This window comes from Schistocerca nitens, chromosome 4, assembly GCF_023898315.1.
Source record: "Schistocerca nitens isolate TAMUIC-IGC-003100 chromosome 4, iqSchNite1.1, whole genome shotgun sequence".
Lineage (NCBI taxonomy): Eukaryota > Metazoa > Arthropoda > Insecta > Orthoptera > Acrididae > Schistocerca > Schistocerca nitens.
The window spans coordinates 271,273,411-271,293,199 of NC_064617.1; the positions used below are offsets into that span (position 1 = coordinate 271,273,411).

At 45.7% G+C, this 19,789-nt stretch overlaps 11 non-coding genes across 11 annotated transcripts; 8 read left to right on the forward strand and 3 right to left on the reverse strand.

Annotated features, from left to right (window-relative positions):
• Window positions 1-4,828: 4,828 nt before the first annotated feature.
• Window positions 4,829-4,900, forward strand: Trnaw-cca (transfer RNA tryptophan (anticodon CCA)). The gene has a single exon. It is a non-coding gene; the product is annotated as a tRNA-Trp (tRNA).
• Window positions 4,901-5,218: 318 nt separating this feature from the next.
• Window positions 5,219-5,290, forward strand: Trnac-gca (transfer RNA cysteine (anticodon GCA)). Its single transcript has one exon. It is a non-coding gene; the product is annotated as a tRNA-Cys (tRNA).
• A 275-nt stretch (window positions 5,291-5,565) lies between these two features.
• Window positions 5,566-5,637, reverse strand: Trnaa-cgc (transfer RNA alanine (anticodon CGC)). Its single transcript has one exon. It is a non-coding gene; the product is annotated as a tRNA-Ala (tRNA).
• Window positions 5,638-5,755: 118 nt separating this feature from the next.
• On the forward strand, window positions 5,756-5,827 carry Trnaw-cca (transfer RNA tryptophan (anticodon CCA)). The gene has a single exon. It is a non-coding gene; the product is annotated as a tRNA-Trp (tRNA).
• Window positions 5,828-6,145: 318 nt separating this feature from the next.
• Trnac-gca (transfer RNA cysteine (anticodon GCA)) lies at window positions 6,146-6,217 on the forward strand. Its single transcript has one exon. It is a non-coding gene; the product is annotated as a tRNA-Cys (tRNA).
• Window positions 6,218-6,492: 275 nt separating this feature from the next.
• On the reverse strand, window positions 6,493-6,564 carry Trnaa-cgc (transfer RNA alanine (anticodon CGC)). The gene has a single exon. It is a non-coding gene; the product is annotated as a tRNA-Ala (tRNA).
• Window positions 6,565-6,682: 118 nt separating this feature from the next.
• On the forward strand, window positions 6,683-6,754 carry Trnaw-cca (transfer RNA tryptophan (anticodon CCA)). Its single transcript has one exon. It is a non-coding gene; the product is annotated as a tRNA-Trp (tRNA).
• A 318-nt stretch (window positions 6,755-7,072) lies between these two features.
• On the forward strand, window positions 7,073-7,144 carry Trnac-gca (transfer RNA cysteine (anticodon GCA)). The gene has a single exon. It is a non-coding gene; the product is annotated as a tRNA-Cys (tRNA).
• Window positions 7,145-7,419: 275 nt separating this feature from the next.
• On the reverse strand, window positions 7,420-7,491 carry Trnaa-cgc (transfer RNA alanine (anticodon CGC)). The gene has a single exon. It is a non-coding gene; the product is annotated as a tRNA-Ala (tRNA).
• A 118-nt stretch (window positions 7,492-7,609) lies between these two features.
• Window positions 7,610-7,681, forward strand: Trnaw-cca (transfer RNA tryptophan (anticodon CCA)). Its single transcript has one exon. It is a non-coding gene; the product is annotated as a tRNA-Trp (tRNA).
• Window positions 7,682-7,999: 318 nt separating this feature from the next.
• Window positions 8,000-8,071, forward strand: Trnac-gca (transfer RNA cysteine (anticodon GCA)). Its single transcript has one exon. It is a non-coding gene; the product is annotated as a tRNA-Cys (tRNA).
• Window positions 8,072-19,789: the final 11,718 nt, after the last annotated feature.

Here is a 19,789-nt window from a genome sequence, read left to right on the forward strand (position 1 = left end):
TTTTGTTCTTGCCCTCATACTGTTTCCTGTGCTCCAGAATGTCCTTGGCAGTTAAGGGTCGATGTTGGAGAAGGACCTACTCAAGTAGCTCTTTTCCAGATAATATGTGCGGATGTGGGAGAGCTGGTAGTCAATCGTCTGCACATTGATCGGCGGTTCTACGCTGTTCGGCGCGACTGCCTCAAACAACTTTGCCGTAAGGGTGTCAGAGTAGTTTTGGATTAAGGATGTCATCCGTTTAATGTACAAAGCCATTGCTTTGGCGTTCAGATCGGTCAGACCCATACCGCCATGCAGAGGGTCGAGGGTCACAGTCTTCACGTCAACTCGAAATATTTCCCCCCGCCACAGAAAATTGGTCAACTTGCTCATTATCTGTTTGGCTATGACAGTGGGGATTGGAAAGACCTGTGCCACATAATATGCTCGCGACAGGATACATGTATTTATAAATTTAACCCTCTGAATTTGGTCCATACTGCGGTAAACGTTATCTGTTAAAGCACCCTTGACTTTGAACGAGACATCCCGCCAATTTGCCGTTATCATCCTTTGTGGAGGGACCGTCAGTATCGTCCCAAGAGATTTGTGTTCCGTAACAGGGGTAGCCCATTCTAGGCCGACATCGTCAAGTCCCCTTATACGTAGAAATTTGCTTTTAGTGTCATTCATTTTTGCGCCAGAAGCGGAACAATAGCTTCTGAGGTCTGCCTCCAGTTGAATCACATCATCCCTGTTCCTCACGACGATGCCGACATCATCAGCATATGCCCCAACTGCAGTTTTCTGCCCGGCGATCGTTATGCCCGTCATGTGCTCTTGTACTAGCCGCAGCAATGGTTCTAGGGAGATGACAAAGAGCAACATGGAAAGGGGGCTTCCTTGGGGGACACCCCTTGCGATGGTAATTGGTCTTGTGAGCTGGCAGTTGACGGAGATCGTGGCGGCCAGACCAGTGATCATATTGCGCACGACAGCGATGGAGTCACACCCGAAGCCCATCCTCCGCATCGTTTCGAAGAGGTATTTATGGCTGACACTATCAAACGCTTTATAAAAGTCGACAAAAAGGAGGCCGCAATTAATGGTGCTGGCAGACGACAGAGCGACGATATCTCTATATTGTGCTATAGTCTGAAATATTGATCGCCTATAAGCACAAGTTTGCTGTTGCCCAATTAGGTTTGTGGTCAACGGCATCATTCGATTGTTTAAAGCTCTTGCAATAATCTTATAATCTGAATTAAGAAGAGAAATCGGCCGGAAGTTATTAATCTTTTTACCTCCCTTATTTTTAGGAATCAACACGATTTTACATTCTTTAAGTTCTGATGGTACAAACTTTCCCCGCAGTACGTCGTTAACGACTTGTGTCAACTTATCACCTATGATACTCCAATATCGTTGATAGAATTCGACCGGAAGGCCATCAGGGCCCGGCGATTTACTTTTAGGGGAGCAGCGAATTATTTCAAGGACTTCATCTGGACTAAAAGCCGACAATAAGCCGGCGTTGTCGTCGGCCGTAATTGTGGAGGTTGTAAACGCAAATAACTCATCCAAATCGTCCTCTTGCGTTGCTTCTGCCTCATACAGGGCACTGTAATATCTGTGGATTTCTCTGATTATCTCGTTTTGCACAGTGAGGACAGTACCGTTTTCTAATCTAAGTTCGTCCATGAATATCCGTCGTCGGTTCTTGCGATGTTTAATCAGATGATATAACGCAGCCGTTTCGTCCTCGCTAACAGATCTGGCTTTTGACTTAAGTTTAAGACCCTCCAGTTGTTTTCTCTTTAAGCTTAATAATGTCGCTTTAATTTTCTTGATGTCGGACAAGCGCCTGTCTGAGCCATCAGCCTGATCATACAAATCCCTTAAGACCATGTAGTAAAATTCCATTGTACGGTGAACTGCCCGAGATCTCTCTATACTATAAGATATAATTACTTTTCGTAATTTGGGCTTCGCCTTGCGGGTCCACCACTCCAAAACACTCGGAAAGTTGTGTACAGAGCGCAAGCAAAATTCCCAAGCTGTCTTTAATTCGACCTCGAGCTCGTCGGCTGTGAAAAGGCCGACATTCATGCTCCACTGATTCCTAAACCAGTGAGTTGGTTGCCGGTCTAAGTTTATGCAGGCACTCACACTACAGTGATCAGAGAAGCTGACTGGAGTGATTTCCACTTGTAGCAAATTCCTCACTACGTGACTTGACATATAGATTCTATCAATCCTGCTACTGGAATTATGTGAAATGTGCGTGTATTTCACAAGCGTGGGATACTTAACTTCCCATGCGTCCCTCAGTTTCATTTGGGAGACAAGAAAGTTTAATTCAGGGGAATAATTAAAATTGGGGGATTGATCTTTATGGTGCAATACACAATTAAAATCGCCTGCAATGATCAAGTTTGGAGAGTCTCTCCGCAATAAGTAAATGATATCCTCCTTAAAAAACTTCGATCTGTCAGCGCGCCGTGTACTTCCAGATGGTGCATACAGATTGATTACACTGACGCCCATGATATTCACGCCTATGCCCCGTCCAGAGTCTAACTTTTCGACATCGGTTAGAGGTATTCCTTCCCTGACTAAAATCGCTGTGCCAGCACTGAATTCAGGAGCGAAATTGATTATTGCAACATAGCCGGGAATGTTAATTTGCCGTGTAGCAACCTCTTGTAAAAGGGCAATATCTGTACCAGAGTCAAACAAAAATTCTTTTAATAAAGCAAATTTTAACTCTGACGTAATCCTATTGATATTAAGGGAGGTGATAGTATAGGCCTGTAGCATATAGGTAATGAGATTGAAAAGTACAACAAAACGATTGCATCGAGCTCAAGAGTGCCGGCTGCAGAATTAAAAAAGGTATAATGTGGGCAGCCATAAGAGGATTATTGGAGCAGGAAGCGAAATAAAAACTATAACAAGTGATACACTACGAATCATAGGCCGGTTGTAGCAAAAACGACACAATGAATGCTGTGAACCATAACCGGATAAAAGGACAGAAAAAACACGAAGAAGCTTTGCAACCTTAGGTGACAGCATGGAACAAACCTTGTACCAACGGAATTACTGCTGTGGAGGGTGGGCTTCGCCGAGTTCCTTGCTGTTGTCATCACCGGATCGTTCCCTCACAATTTCATAACTAATATTTCGGGGTACTACATCCGCCTGCGAGGAAGTGGAATTTCCCTTGTTGCGAGAAGCTGAGAGATTTGGCTGTGTATTGAGCCTTCGTCGTGGGGCGTTTTGAGGTCCCGAAGTTTTTGTGGATTCTTTGAGACGCGGTCGTGTCGTTGTCACAGCACTGCCGCCGGCAGCTGGCGGGTTGGTAAACACTCTCACTTGTTTACTTCCGCCCGGAACTTGTTGTCGGGCGTCAGCTGTAGCGCGTTGTTGACACAACACTTCCTCACTGTGTGCGCGTTGTAGCGGCTGTTGTCCTTCGGGCGCGGCACTCAAAATTGGAGGTTCCTGTTCATGACCCGGCGTCTCAGAATTCGACATCCCCTCAAGTCCATCCGCATTGGCTTCAAAATCGACCCGCATAACATCATGTGGTACTAAATCCTCCGCGATTGATGGTTTTGGTTTGCGGGCTGCAGGAGTCGTGTGAGATACTTCCTCATCTGAATGCTCATCACTACGTTCCAGCGGCCTTTTCTTTTGCTGAGATTCACTTTCAAGACAAACTGGCGCAGCAGTTTGCCGTCCTACGAGTGGTGGAAACGCATCAGCGGTTATGGGCGGGGTCTCGGAGGTAATTGCTTGGGGAGCATCAACATCAGGGGGTGCAGAAGAACCAGAAGTATCTACTGCCATTACCTCGTTAAGTGTTAATCTACGCCGCGGCTGGAGATTATTTTTTAAGACAAAAACTCGGCGGGGGCAGTCCTGGCGAAGATGGCCTAGTTCATTGCAGATATGGCAGGTGGGGGCTTGACCAGAATATATAATGTGAGCCTTATAACCATCAACCGTGATGTGAGAAGGAATGTTCATTTTTACTTCCATGTCCACAGATCTAATCCCATTGAAACATTGTAATTTGTAGCGAGACGACCACTTTTCGTTGACAATTTCTTTAACCTCACCAAACTTAGAAAGTGCATCTTTAATTTTAGCATTGTCAATCTCTATGGGCAAGTTAAGTACTCGAACTGTCTGAATCGAGGTATCGGCACGTGTTACATTAACCATACTAGTGGTGCCGTCGCGATGAACAAAAGGGACTTGTTTGCCGATTTTTGCAAGAAGTCGATCAACTGCTACTGGACTGAGAAACTTGACAAACACGCAATAACGATCAGAATCTAGCTGGGTGGTGTGCACAGAATCAGAAGTGATGCCTATTACCTCGGTTAGCCAGTCATGAATCTCGAGGGCGGTCGGTTGAACTCGGCGGGTATCCTTGTCAAAGCCAAAAACCAGGGTGTTTTTCCGGATGGTGGTAGACATGGCGCTGTGGCTGTATGGAATCCGGTCAAGCCCGAATCCCGTACAAGATCGGCAAGTTGCTGACGAAAAGGACGACCACAAAAAAAAAAAAAAAGTACAATGCACGTGAATCACTCGGAACACGGAAACACACAACGGCAAACAGTAAACACTGGCAACGACACCGACGACGCGGAGCAACCAGCTAGCACGTCCGACCGCGGCGACAGCGAATGCCGGGATGCACTGAGTTACACCCCCGCCAGAGCAACTACATCTGGGACGAGTCTCTCGTGGATCCTACTGTCATTATTTCTTAGGTTTGAACGGTACAGTAAGTGTTCGAGGAACCTATTCATGACAAGAGCTCAGCAGCGTCGACTCCGTGGCGCAACGGTAGCGCGTCTGACTCCAGATCAGAAGGTTGCGTGTTCAAATCACGTCGGGGTCACAGTGAAATTTTCGTTTACGAAAGCCATAGGCGAGTATGTCAGTTTAATCAGATACCAAACGATTACAGAGAACGGACGAACAGAACTTGCTTGAAAAAAGCTACTAGTGCAATTTTCGCGTTCTGACATTAAAGTGTAGGCGCCGACTCACACTTTCTCCAGGCGCGAACTGTCTAGTATTTTTGATATTTATATCGTTTAACGCTAATATATAACTGAGAGATAATGATTACGCAATATTTTGCTCGATTAGACGTCTTTAGCCAGGCAGAGTATAATATTTTTCCTTAAGTTATGGGAATAGAAAGATCGTGAAAGGGGGTATAGCTCAGTCGTAGAGCATTCGACTGCAGATCGAGAGGTCCCCGGTTCAATCCCGGGTGCCCCCTTCATTTTTCAGTATCTCGAAAAAACAAATGACGGTTGTCGCGGTGAGTTGCAAATAACATGTTTCAGATGCACTCCGCACGCCATACCGAAGGCTTTGGAGCAACATTTCAATGGGGGGATCGCAGCCCAGGCTCTTGCAGGTCATCGTCCTCCCGCCATGCGGTCGAACTGTACGAAATCCACTTGCTTGGGGGAAGAATCTTGTACACTGAATTTTATAGAATATGGTGATAGGCAAAAGTTTTCGTGTACTGCTGCACGGAGAAACAAAAATTGGAGGAGCTGGGATTTGAACCCAGGACTTTCTGCATGCGAAGCAGACACTCTACCACTGAGTTACACCCCCGCCAGAGCAACTACATCTGGGACGAGTCTCTCGTGGATCCTACTGTCATTATTTCTTAGGTTTGAACGGTACAGTAAGTGTTGGAGGAACCTATTCATGACAAGACCTCAGCAGCGTCGACTCCGTGGCGCAACGGTAGCGCGTCTGACTCCAGATCAGAAGGTTGCGTGTTCAAATCACGTCGGGGTCACAGTGAAATTTTCGTTTACGAAAGCCATAGGCGAGTATGTCAGTTTAATCAGATACCAAACGATTACAGAGAACGGACGAACAGAACTTGCTTGAAAAAAGCTACTAGTGCAATTTTCGCGTTCTGACATTAAAGTGTAGGCGCCGACTCACACTTTCTCCAGGCGCGAACTGTCTAGTATTTTTGATATTTATATCGTTTAACGCTAATATATAACTGAGAGATAATGATTACGCAATATTTTGCTCGATTAGACGTCTTTAGCCAGGCAGAGTATAATATTTTTCCTTAAGTTATGGGAATAGAAAGATCGTGAAAGGGGGTATAGCTCAGTCGTAGAGCATTCGACTGCAGATCGAGAGGTCCCCGGTTCAATCCCGGGTGCCCCCTTCATTTTTCAGTATCTCGAAAAAACAAATGACGGTTGTCGCGGTGAGTTGCAAATAACATGTTTCAGATGCACTCCGCACGCCATACCGAAGGCTTTGGAGCAACATTTCAATGGGGGGATCGCAGCCCAGGCTCTTGCAGGTCATCGTCCTCCCGCCATGCGGTCGAACTGTACGAAATCCACTTGCTTGGGGGAAGAATCTTGTACACTGAATTTTATAGAATATGGTGATAGGCAAAAGTTTTCGTGTACTGCTGCACGGAGAAACAAAAATTGGAGGAGCTGGGATTTGAACCCAGGACTTTCTGCATGCGAAGCAGACACTCTACCACTGAGTTACACCCCCGCCAGAGCAACTACATCTGGGACGAGTCTCTCGTGGATCCTACTGTCATTATTTCTTAGGTTTGAACGGTACAGTAAGTGTTCGAGGAACCTATTCATGACAAGACCTCAGCAGCGTCGACTCCGTGGCGCAACGGTAGCGCGTCTGACTCCAGATCAGAAGGTTGCGTGTTCAAATCACGTCGGGGTCACAGTGAAATTTTCGTTTACGAAAGCCATAGGCGAGTATGTCAGTTTAATCAGATACCAAACGATTACAGAGAACGGACGAACAGCACTTGCTTGAAAAAAGCTACTAGTGCAATTTTCGCGTTCTGACATTAAAGTGAAGGCGCCGACTCACACTTTCTCCAGGCGCGAACTGTCTAGTATTTTTGATATTTATATCGTTTAACGCTAATATATAACTGAGAGATAATGATTACGCAATATTTTGCTCGATTAGACGTCTTTAGCCAGGCAGAGTATAATATTTTTCCTTAAGTTATGGGAATAGAAAGATCGTGAAAGGGGGTATAGCTCAGTCGTAGAGCATTCGACTGCAGATCGAGAGGTCCCCGGTTCAATCCCGGGTGCCCCCTTCATTTTTCAGTATCTCGAAAAAACAAATGACGGTTGTCGCGGTGAGTTGCAAATAACATGTTTCAGATGCACTCCGCACGCCATACCGAAGGCTTTGGAGCAACATTTCAATGGGGGGATCGCAGCCCAGGCTCTTGCAGGTCATCGTCCTCCCGCCATGCGGTCGAACTGTACGAAATCCACTTGCTTGGGGGAAGAATCTTGTACACTGAATTTTATAGAATATGGTGATAGGCAAAAGTTTTCGTGTACTGCTGCACGGAGAAACAAAAATTGGAGGAGCTGGGATTTGAACCCAGGACTTTCTGCATGCGAAGCAGACACTCTACCACTGAGTTACACCCCCGCCAGAGCAACTACATCTGGGACGAGTCTCTCGTGGATCCTACTGTCATTATTTCTTAGGTTTGAACGGTACAGTAAGTGTTCGAGGAACCTATTCATGACAAGACCTCAGCAGCGTCGACTCCGTGGCGCAACGGTAGCGCGTCTGACTCCAGATCAGAAGGTTGCGTGTTCAAATCACGTCGGGGTCACAGTGAAATTTTCGTTTACGAAAGCCATAGGCGAGTATGTCAGTTTAATCAGATACCAAACGATTACAGAGAACGGACGAACAGAACTTGCTTGAAAAAAGCTACTAGTGCAATTTTCGCGTTCTGACATTAAAGTGAAGGCGCCGACTCACACTTTCTCCAGGCGCGAACTGTCTAGTATTTTTGATATTTATATCGTTTAACGCTAATATATAACTGAGAGATAATGATTACGCAATATTTTGCTCGATTAGACGTCTTTAGCCAGGCAGAGTATAATATTTTTCCTTAAGTTATGGGAATAGAAAGATCGTGAAAGGGGGTATAGCTCAGTCGTAGAGCATTCGACTGCAGATCGAGAGATCCCCGGTTCAATCCCGGGTGCCCCCTTCATTTTTCAGTATCTCGAAAAAACAAATGACGGTTGTCGCGGTGAGTTGCAAATAACATGTTTCAGATGCACTCCGCACGCCATACCGAAGGCTTTGGAGCAACATTTCAATGGGGGGATCGCAGCCCAGGCTCTTGCAGGTCATCGTCCTCCCGCCATGCGGTCGAACTGTACGAAATCCACTTGCTTGGGGGAAGAATCTTGTACACTGAATTTTATAGAATATGGTGATAGGCAAAAGTTTTCGTGTACTGCTGCACGGAGAAACAAAAATTGGAGGAGCTGGGATTTGAACCCAGGACTTTCTGCATGCGAAGCAGACACTCTACCACTTTTTTTTATTTTTTTTTTTTATATATATATATAAACTTGCGAGTCCCTTAAAGTAAGCCATGCAACAGGACAAACTGCATGTCGGGCCACCGGCCCATGAGACTCTCAGGTGCGTCTTGTGGAAAGAAATCTACGTGGCAGGATTAAGCCGTCTTCGCTTACTTATATCTATACATAAAGACAGGCACGTACAACGATTCTATTAGTATCCCAGGAACTAGTACATCGCATGCAAGTTTGTTAAATGCATGCGCATGCAGCACCCAAAACGGTGAGATGTCTTTCCTGCTGGGAGAAACAGGTGAGGTCGTCTTCTCGCAGTTGAACCCCTGACGTCCCGTTATTAATCCTAGTAGCAGAAGCATAGGCATTTGGAGCGTTCCCCATTCACGTGTGGACTGCAATTAACAATTTACTTACTTACTTATATCTATACATAAAGACAGGCACGTACAACGATTCTATTAGTTTCCCAGGAACTAGTACATCGCATGCAAGTTTGTTAAATGCATGCGCATGCAGCACCCAAAACGGTGAGATGTCTTTCCTGCTGGGAGAAACAGGTGAGGTCGTCTTCTCGCAGTTGAACCCCTGACGTCCCGTTATTAATCCTAGTAGCAGAAGCATAGGCATTTGGAGCGTTCCCCATTCACGTGTGGACTGCAATTAACAATTTACTTACTTACTTATATCTATACATAAAGACAGGCACGTACAACGATTCTATTAGTTTCCCAGGAACTAGTACATCGCATGCAAGTTTGTTAAATGCATGCGCATGCAGCACCCAAAACGGTGAGATGTCTTTCCTGCTGGGAGAAACAGGTGAGGTCGTCTTCTCGCAGTTGAACCCCTGACGTCCCGTTATTAATCCTAGTAGCAGAAGCATAGGCATTTGGAGCGTTCCCCATTCACGTGTGGACTGCAATTAACAATTTACTTACTTACTTATATCTATACATAAAGACAGGCACGTACAACGATTCTATTAGTTTCCCAGGAACTAGTACATCGCATGCAAGTTTGTTAAATGCATGCGCATGCAGCACCCAAAACGGTGAGATGTCTTTCCTGCTGGGAGAAACAGGTGAGGTCGTCTTCTCGCAGTTGAACCCCTGACGTCCCGTTATTAATCCTAGTAGCAGAAGCATAGGCATTTGGAGCGTTCCCCATTCACGTGTGGACTGCAATTAACAATTTACTTACTTACTTATATCTATACATAAAGACAGGCACGTACAACGATTCTATTAGTTTCCCAGGAACTAGTACATCGCATGCAAGTTTGTTAAATGCATGCGCATGCAGCACCCAAAACGGTGAGATGTCTTTCCTGCTGGGAGAAACAGGTGAGGTCGTCTTCTCGCAGTTGAACCCCTGACGTCCCGTTATTAATCCTAGTAGCAGAAGCATAGGCATTTGGAGCGTTCCCCATTCACGTGTGGACTGCAATTAACAATTTACTTACTTACTTATATCTATACATAAAGACAGGCACGTACAACGATTCTATTAGTTTCCCAGGAACTAGTACATCGCATGCAAGTTTGTTAAATGCATGCGCATGCAGCACCCAAAACGGTGAGATGTCTTTCCTGCTGGGAGAAACAGGTGAGGTCGTCTTCTCGCAGTTGAACCCCTGACGTCCCGTTATTAATCCTAGTAGCAGAAGCATAGGCATTTGGAGCGTTCCCCATTCACGTGTGGACTGCAATTAACAATTTACTTACTTACTTATATCTATACATAAAGACAGGCACGTACAACGATTCTATTAGTTTCCCAGGAACTAGTACATCGCATGCAAGTTTGTTAAATGCATGCGCATGCAGCACCCAAAACGGTGAGATGTCTTTCCTGCTGGGAGAAACAGGTGAGGTCGTCTTCTCGCAGTTGAACCCCTGACGTCCCGTTATTAATCCTAGTAGCAGAAGCATAGGCATTTGGAGCGTTCCCCATTCACGTGTGGACTGCAATTAACAATTTACTTACTTACTTATATCTACACTCCTGGAAACTGAAATAAGAACACCGTGAATTCATTGTCCCAGGAAGGGGAAACTTTATTGACACATTCCTGGGGTCAGATACATCACATGATCACACTGACAGAACCACAGGCACATAGACACAGGCAACAGAGCATGCACAATGTCGGCACTAGTACAGTATATATCCACCTTTCGCAGCAATGCAGGCTGCTATTCTCCCATGGAGACGATCGTAGAGATGCTGGATGTAGTCCTGTGGAACGGCTTGCCATGCCATTTCCACCTGGCGCCTCAGTTGGACCAGCGTTCGTGCTGGACGTGCAGACCGCGTGAGACGACGCTTCATCCAGTCCCAAACATGCTCAATGGGGGACAGATCCGGAGATCTTGCTGGCCAGGGTAGTTGACTTACACCTTCAAGAGCACGTTGGGTGGCACAGGATACATGCGGACGTGCATTGTCCTGTTGGAACAGCAAGTTCCCTTGCCGGTCTAGGAATGGTAGAACGATGGGTACGATGACGGTTTGGATGTACCGTGCACTATTCAGTGTCCCCTCGACGATCACCAGTGGTGTACGGCCAGTGTAGGAGATCGCTCCCCACACCATGATGCCGGGTGTTGGCCCTGTGTGCCTCGGTCGTATGCAGTCCTGATTGTGGCGCTCACCTGCACGGCGCCAAACACGCATACGACCATCATTGGCACCAAGGCAGAAGCGACTCTCATCGCTGAAGACGACACGTCTCCATTCGTCCCTCCATTCACGCCTGTCGCGACACCACTGGAGGCGGGCTGCACGATGTTGGGGCGTGAGCGGAAGACGGCCTAACGGTGTGCGGGACCGTAGCCCAGCTTCATGGAGACGGTTGCGAATGGTCCTCGCCGATACCCCAGGAGCAACAGTGTCCCTAATTTGCTGGGAAGTGGCGGTTCGGTCCCCTACGGCACTGCGTAGGATCCTACGGTCTTGGCGTGCATCCGTGCGTCGCTGCGGTCCGGTCCCAGGTCGACGGGCACGTGCACCTTCCGCCGACCACTGGCGACAACATCGATGTACTGTGGAGACCTCACGCCCCACGTGTTGAGCAATTCGGCGGTACGTCCACCCGGCCTCCCGCATGCCCACTATACGCCCTCGCTCAAAGTCCGTCAACTGCACATACGGTTCACGTCCACGCTGTCGCGGCATGCTACCAGTGTTAAAGACTGCGATGGAGCTCCGTATGCCACGGCAAACTGGCTGACACTGACTGCGGCGGTGCACAAATGCTGCGCAGCTAGCGCCATTCGACGGCCAACACCGCGGTTCCTGGTGTGTCCGCTGTGCCGTGCGTGTGATCATTGCTTGTACAGCCCTCTCGCAGTGTCCGGAGCAAGTATGGTGGGTCTGACACACCGGTGTCAATGTGTTCTTTTTTCCATTTCCAGGAGTGTATACATAAAGACAGGCACGTACAACGATTCTATTAGTTTCCCAGGAACTAGTACATCGCATGCAAGTTTGTTAAATGCATGCGCATGCAGCACCCAAAACGGTGAGATGTCTTTCCTGCTGGGAGAAACAGGTGAGGTCGTCTTCTCGCAGTTGAACCCCTGACGTCCCGTTATTAATCCTAGTAGCAGAAGCATAGGCATTTGGAGCGTTCCCCATTCACGTGTGGACTGCAATTAACAATTTACTTACTTACTTATATCTATACATAAAGACAGGCACGTACAACGATTCTATTAGTTTCCCAGGAACTAGTACATCGCATGCAAGTTTGTTAAATGCATGCGCATGCAGCACCCAAAACGGTGAGATGTCTTTCCTGCTGGGAGAAACAGGTGAGGTCGTCTTCTCGCAGTTGAACCCCTGACGTCCCGTTATTAATCCTAGTAGCAGAAGCATAGGCATTTGGAGCGTTCCCCATTCACGTGTGGACTGCAATTAACAATTTACTTACTTACTTATATCTATACATAAAGACAGGCACGTACAACGATTCTATTAGTTTCCCAGGAACTAGTACATCGCATGCAAGTTTGTTAAATGCATGCGCATGCAGCACCCAAAACGGTGAGATGTCTTTCCTGCTGGGAGAAACAGGTGAGGTCGTCTTCTCGCAGTTGAACCCCTGACGTCCCGTTATTAATCCTAGTAGCAGAAGCATAGGCATTTGGAGCGTTCCCCATTCACGTGTGGACTGCAATTAACAATTTACTTACTTACTTATATCTATACATAAAGACAGGCACGTACAACGATTCTATTAGTTTCCCAGGAACTAGTACATCGCATGCAAGTTTGTTAAATGCATGCGCATGCAGCACCCAAAACGGTGAGATGTCTTTCCTGCTGGGAGAAACAGGTGAGGTCGTCTTCTCGCAGTTGAACCCCTGACGTCCCGTTATTAATCCTAGTAGCAGAAGCATAGGCATTTGGAGCGTTCCCCATTCACGTGTGGACTGCAATTAACAATTTACTTACTTACTTATATCTATACATAAAGACAGGCACGTACAACGATTCTATTAGTTTCCCAGGAACTAGTACATCGCATGCAAGTTTGTTAAATGCATGCGCATGCAGCACCCAAAACGGTGAGATGTCTTTCCTGCTGGGAGAAACAGGTGAGGTCGTCTTCTCGCAGTTGAACCCCTGACGTCCCGTTATTAATCCTAGTAGCAGAAGCATAGGCATTTGGAGCGTTCCCCATTCACGTGTGGACTGCAATTAACAATTTACTTACTTACTTATATCTATACATAAAGACAGGCACGTACAACGATTCTATTAGTTTCCCAGGAACTAGTACATCGCATGCAAGTTTGTTAAATGCATGCGCATGCAGCACCCAAAACGGTGAGATGTCTTTCCTGCTGGGAGAAACAGGTGAGGTCGTCTTCTCGCAGTTGAACCCCTGACGTCCCGTTATTAATCCTAGTAGCAGAAGCATAGGCATTTGGAGCGTTCCCCATTCACGTGTGGACTGCAATTAACAATTTACTTACTTACTTATATCTATACATAAAGACAGGCACGTACAACGATTCTATTAGTTTCCCAGGAACTAGTACATCGCATGCAAGTTTGTTAAATGCATGCGCATGCAGCACCCAAAACGGTGAGATGTCTTTCCTGCTGGGAGAAACAGGTGAGGTCGTCTTCTCGCAGTTGAACCCCTGACGTCCCGTTATTAATCCTAGTAGCAGAAGCATAGGCATTTGGAGCGTTCCCCATTCACGTGTGGACTGCAATTAACAATTTACTTACTTACTTATATCTATACATAAAGACAGGCACGTACAACGATTCTATTAGTATCCCAGGAACTAGTACATCGCATGCAAGTTTGTTAAATGCATGCGCATGCAGCACCCAAAACGGTGAGATGTCTTTCCTGCTGGGAGAAACAGGTGAGGTCGTCTTCTCGCAGTTGAACCCCTGACGTCCCGTTATTAATCCTAGTAGCAGAAGCATAGGCATTTGGAGCGTTCCCCATTCACGTGTGGACTGCAATTAACAATTTACTTACTTACTTATATCTATACATAAAGACAGGCACGTACAACGATTCTATTAGTTTCCCAGGAACTAGTACATCGCATGCAAGTTTGTTAAATGCATGCGCATGCAGCACCCAAAACGGTGAGATGTCTTTCCTGCTGGGAGAAACAGGTGAGGTCGTCTTCTCGCAGTTGAACCCCTGACGTCCCGTTATTAATCCTAGTAGCAGAAGCATAGGCATTTGGAGCGTTCCCCATTCACGTGTGGACTGCAATTAACAATTTACTTACTTACTTATATCTATACATAAAGACAGGCACGTACAACGATTCTATTAGTTTCCCAGGAACTAGTACATCGCATGCAAGTTTGTTAAATGCATGCGCATGCAGCACCCAAAACGGTGAGATGTCTTTCCTGCTGGGAGAAACAGGTGAGGTCGTCTTCTCGCAGTTGAACCCCTGACGTCCCGTTATTAATCCTAGTAGCAGAAGCATAGGCATTTGGAGCGTTCCCCATTCACGTGTGGACTGCAATTAACAATTTACTTACTTACTTATATCTATACATAAAGACAGGCACGTACAACGATTCTATTAGTTTCCCAGGAACTAGTACATCGCATGCAAGTTTGTTAAATGCATGCGCATGCAGCACCCAAAACGGTGAGATGTCTTTCCTGCTGGGAGAAACAGGTGAGGTCGTCTTCTCGCAGTTGAACCCCTGACGTCCCGTTATTAATCCTAGTAGCAGAAGCATAGGCATTTGGAGCGTTCCCCATTCACGTGTGGACTGCAATTAACAATTTACTTACTTACTTATATCTATACATAAAGACAGGCACGTACAACGATTCTATTAGTTTCCCAGGAACTAGTACATCGCATGCAAGTTTGTTAAATGCATGCGCATGCAGCACCCAAAACGGTGAGATGTCTTTCCTGCTGGGAGAAACAGGTGAGGTCGTCTTCTCGCAGTTGAACCCCTGACGTCCCGTTATTAATCCTAGTAGCAGAAGCATAGGCATTTGGAGCGTTCCCCATTCACGTGTGGACTGCAATTAACAATTTACTTACTTACTTATATCTATACATAAAGACAGGCACGTACAACGATTCTATTAGTTTCCCAGGAACTAGTACATCGCATGCAAGTTTGTTAAATGCATGCGCATGCAGCACCCAAAACGGTGAGATGTCTTTCCTGCTGGGAGAAACAGGTGAGGTCGTCTTCTCGCAGTTGAACCCCTGACGTCCCGTTATTAATCCTAGTAGCAGAAGCATAGGCATTTGGAGCGTTCCCCATTCACGTGTGGACTGCAATTAACAATTTACTTACTTACTTATATCTATACATAAAGACAGGCACGTACAACGATTCTATTAGTTTCCCAGGAACTAGTACATCGCATGCAAGTTTGTTAAATGCATGCGCATGCAGCACCCAAAACGGTGAGATGTCTTTCCTGCTGGGAGAAACAGGTGAGGTCGTCTTCTCGCAGTTGAACCCCTGACGTCCCGTTATTAATCCTAGTAGCAGAAGCATAGGCATTTGGAGCGTTCCCCATTCACGTGTGGACTGCAATTAACAATTTACTTACTTACTTATATCTATACATAAAGACAGGCACGTACAACGATTCTATTAGTTTCCCAGGAACTAGTACATCGCATGCAAGTTTGTTAAATGCATGCGCATGCAGCACCCAAAACGGTGAGATGTCTTTCCTGCTGGGAGAAACAGGTGAGGTCGTCTTCTCGCAGTTGAACCCCTGACGTCCCGTTATTAATCCTAGTAGCAGAAGCATAGGCATTTGGAGCGTTCCGCATTCACGTGTGGACTGCAATTAACAATTTACTTACTTACTTATATCTATACATAAAGACAGGCACGTACAACGATTCTATTAGTTTCCCAGGAACTAGTACATCGCATGCAAGTTTGTTAAATGCATGCGCATGCAGCACCCAAAACGGTGAGATGTCTTTCCTGCTGGGAGAAACAGGTGAGGTCGTCTTCTCGCAGTTGAACCCCTGACGTCCCGTTATTAATCCTAGTAGCAGAAGCATAGGCATTTGGAGCGTTCCCCATTCACGTGTGGACTGCAATTAACAATTTACTTACTTACTTATATCTATACATAAAGACAGGCACGTACAACGATTCTATTAGTTTCCCAGGAACTAGTACATCGCATGCAAGTTTGTTAAATGCATGCGCATGCAGCACCCAAAACGGTGAGATGTCTTTCCTGCTGGGAGAAACAGGTGAGGTCGTCTTCTCGCAGTTGAACCCCTGACGTCCCGTTATTAATCCTAGTAGCAGAAGCATAGGCATTTGGAGCGTTCCCCATTCACGTGTGGACTGCAATTAACAATTTACTTACTTACTTATATCTATACATAAAGACAGGCACGTACAACGATTCTATTAGTTTCCCAGGAACTAGTACATCGCATGCAAGTTTGTTAAATGCATGCGCATGCAGCACCCAAAACGGTGAGATGTCTTTCCTGCTGGGAGAAACAGGTGAGGTCGTCTTCTCGCAGTTGAACCCCTGACGTCCCGTTATTAATCCTAGTAGCAGAAGCATAGGCATTTGGAGCGTTCCCCATTCACGTGTGGACTGCAATTAACAATTTACTTACTTACTTATATCTATACATAAAGACAGGCACGTACAACGATTCTATTAGTTTCCCAGGAACTAGTACATCGCATGCAAGTTTGTTAAATGCATGCGCATGCAGCACCCAAAACGGTGAGATGTCTTTCCTGCTGGGAGAAACAGGTGAGGTCGTCTTCTCGCAGTTGAACCCCTGACGTCCCGTTATTAATCCTAGTAGCAGAAGCATAGGCATTTGGAGCGTTCCCCATTCACGTGTGGACTGCAATTAACAATTTACTTACTTACTTATATCTATACATAAAGACAGGCACGTACAACGATTCTATTAGTTTCCCAGGAACTAGTACATCGCATGCAAGTTTGTTAAATGCATGCGCATGCAGCACCCAAAACGGTGAGATGTCTTTCCTGCTGGGAGAAACAGGTGAGGTCGTCTTCTCGCAGTTGAACCCCTGACGTCCCGTTATTAATCCTAGTAGCAGAAGCATAGGCATTTGGAGCGTTCCCCATTCACGTGTGGACTGCAATTAACAATTTACTTACTTACTTATATCTATACATAAAGACAGGCACGTACAACGATTCTATTAGTTTCCCAGGAACTAGTACATCGCATGCAAGTTTGTTAAATGCATGCGCATGCAGCACCCAAAACGGTGAGATGTCTTTCCTGCTGGGAGAAACAGGTGAGGTCGTCTTCTCGCAGTTGAACCCCTGACGTCCCGTTATTAATCCTAGTAGCAGAAGCATAGGCATTTGGAGCGTTCCCCATTCACGTGTGGACTGCAATTAACAATTTGCATTACATGATCGTAGCTAAAATTCTGCATATACAATTCCAACTACCGGCTCGTACACATTTCTAGAAACGATCGCAAAACACAGCGTCAGGTTCCACCGAGACTCGAACTCGGATCGCTGGATTCAAAGTCCAGAGTGCTAACCATTACACCATTTTTTTTTTATTTTTTTTTTTGCCACTTTTTTTTTTCATAACACTAAGTGTGCAGAAATCGTAACACAATAGTCCCATTCTCCGATGTAAGAAAAACAAAGAAAAACTCTTCACTGAGTAGGAACGGAACACTGATAAAAAAAAATTAAAATAATAGAAAGTTCCTGAAGCAAGGTAAAAGTAAATAATAATAAGGAACCAAGTGACTGGTATTTTTCTTGTGTTCGTCCTCGTGCAAGGTGTTGTAGTGGTTCCACATATTTAACCAACACCCATTTTTTCAAAAATGATCTTCAGCATGTTGCCATAGTGCTTCTTGTGGTTGCGATACGTGCTGATTTTTGCATATTCACACTTCATGTAAACGCGGAACTCGATCTCGTTGTCCGACCCAAATGTGTTGATGACATAACTAACATATTTTCCCAGTAACCAGCTAATGGCGTTGGTTTTTAATTTCGGAAAGTATGTCATGTCCGGTCTCAGGAGGAGCGATGGCGTTATATATTGCGTAGAGGTTCTGGTGAGAAAGGCGATTTGTTGCCTGATCCAATTCCAGTTATGCACATGGCCACCACAGGTGAATCTGTGGCCGAGTGTATCCACCAGATTGCATTTTCCACAAAGGTGTGTCTGGTTTAAACCGATCCCATATAGTCTCTCGTTGGTGCTGATGACATTATTAACTGTTTTGTACCATGCGGAAATAGCGTCTGTAGATAGCCCGGCATAGTTGATGTTCCGCCATACAGCTGTCCAGTCACAATTTGGGAATTTCGTTTCAATTTTGTTTCTACCCTCATTGAACTTCCTTTCAAGTATGATGTCGCGCGCTGTGATACGTGTGTTGCGTCTGATTGCGTCACTAAGATAACTTGCTTCGAGGAAAAAGTGCCTCACATACTGCAGACGGGCATTAATCCTTCGCACATCAATCGGTGCTTGCAGGCTATGGGGTGTCACAGCCTCAAAGAGCTTTGCGGTTATACATTGTGGAAGTTCTCTGAGTATATGGAAAGTCCGTTTGAGGAACAGAGCAGACGCTTTATTGCGAATATCCACCAAACCGAGGCCCCCGTTTCTGACATCCAGTATAACCGTAGTCGCACCAACCCTGAATATGTCTCCTCGCCATAAATAATTGGTAACAGTGGACATGATCCCTTTCGCTACTAGTTTAGGGATCGGAAAGACCTGCGCAGTGAAATACGCTTTAGACAAAACGCATGAGTTGATGAATCTGACTTTTTGCACCAGGTCCATAGTTCGATGGATGTTCTCCATTACAGCACCATGAACTTTCCTCCTAGTTTCCGTCCAGTTAAAAGCAGCCATCCGCATCGGACATGCCATTAAGGTTATGCCCAAAGTTTTATGTTTGGTGTCTTGTTTAGCCCATGCCAGTCGAAGGTGATCGAGGCCCCGTAGATTCAATATTTGACTTTTGTTTTCATTTGCTGTCGCTCCCGACGCTAGACAATATCTTTGGATTTCTCTTTCCAGTGTAACAGCCTCCTCCTTATTCCGTATTACAACGCCCACGTCATCAGCATAGGCTCGTATGACAGTTTTCTCACCACTCAATGTTAGGCCTGTTAATCTTGCGTGGACAGTGCGGAGGAAGGGCTCTAAAGATACGGAAAATAAAAACATTGATAAGGGACTGCCCTGTGGAACCCCTCGCCTTATCTGTATGGGTTTAGATGTTTGGCCATTGATTGCTATTTTCGCATTTATACCCGTTGCAATATTCCTTATCATGTTCACAATATGGGGGTGGAAAGCCATTCTTGACAGCGTCGCAAAGAGGTATCTATGACTAACACGGTCAAAAGCTTTGTTGAAATCGATAAAGATTAACGCACATTTTATACTTGTCACGGAGGTAATTGCAATGACGTCTCTGTATGCAGATAGACTTTCGAATATCGTTCTGGTCGGAGAACAAGATTGGTAATGACTCAATATTTTGTTGGAATAGGCAGAGAGTCTTTTGTTGATAATACGCGAAATTATTTTGTAATCAGAATTTAGTAGCGAAAGAGGCCGAAAATTGTTTAAGTTGGTTTTGCGTTTACTCTTAGGAATCAGTATTATTTTACTTTCCTTAAACTCTGCAGGGATCGGTTGTCCGTTCAGGACCTCATTTGCCATGGAAGTGATCTTGTCCCCAATGATAGACCAGTAGCGGGCATAAAACTCCACAGGGAGGCCATCAAATCCCGGAGATTTGTTGAGAGGTGAGTTACGCACTGCCTCATGCACTTCATCTGTAGTAATAGGTGACAGGATGTCAGCGTTGTCTGTGCCCGACAA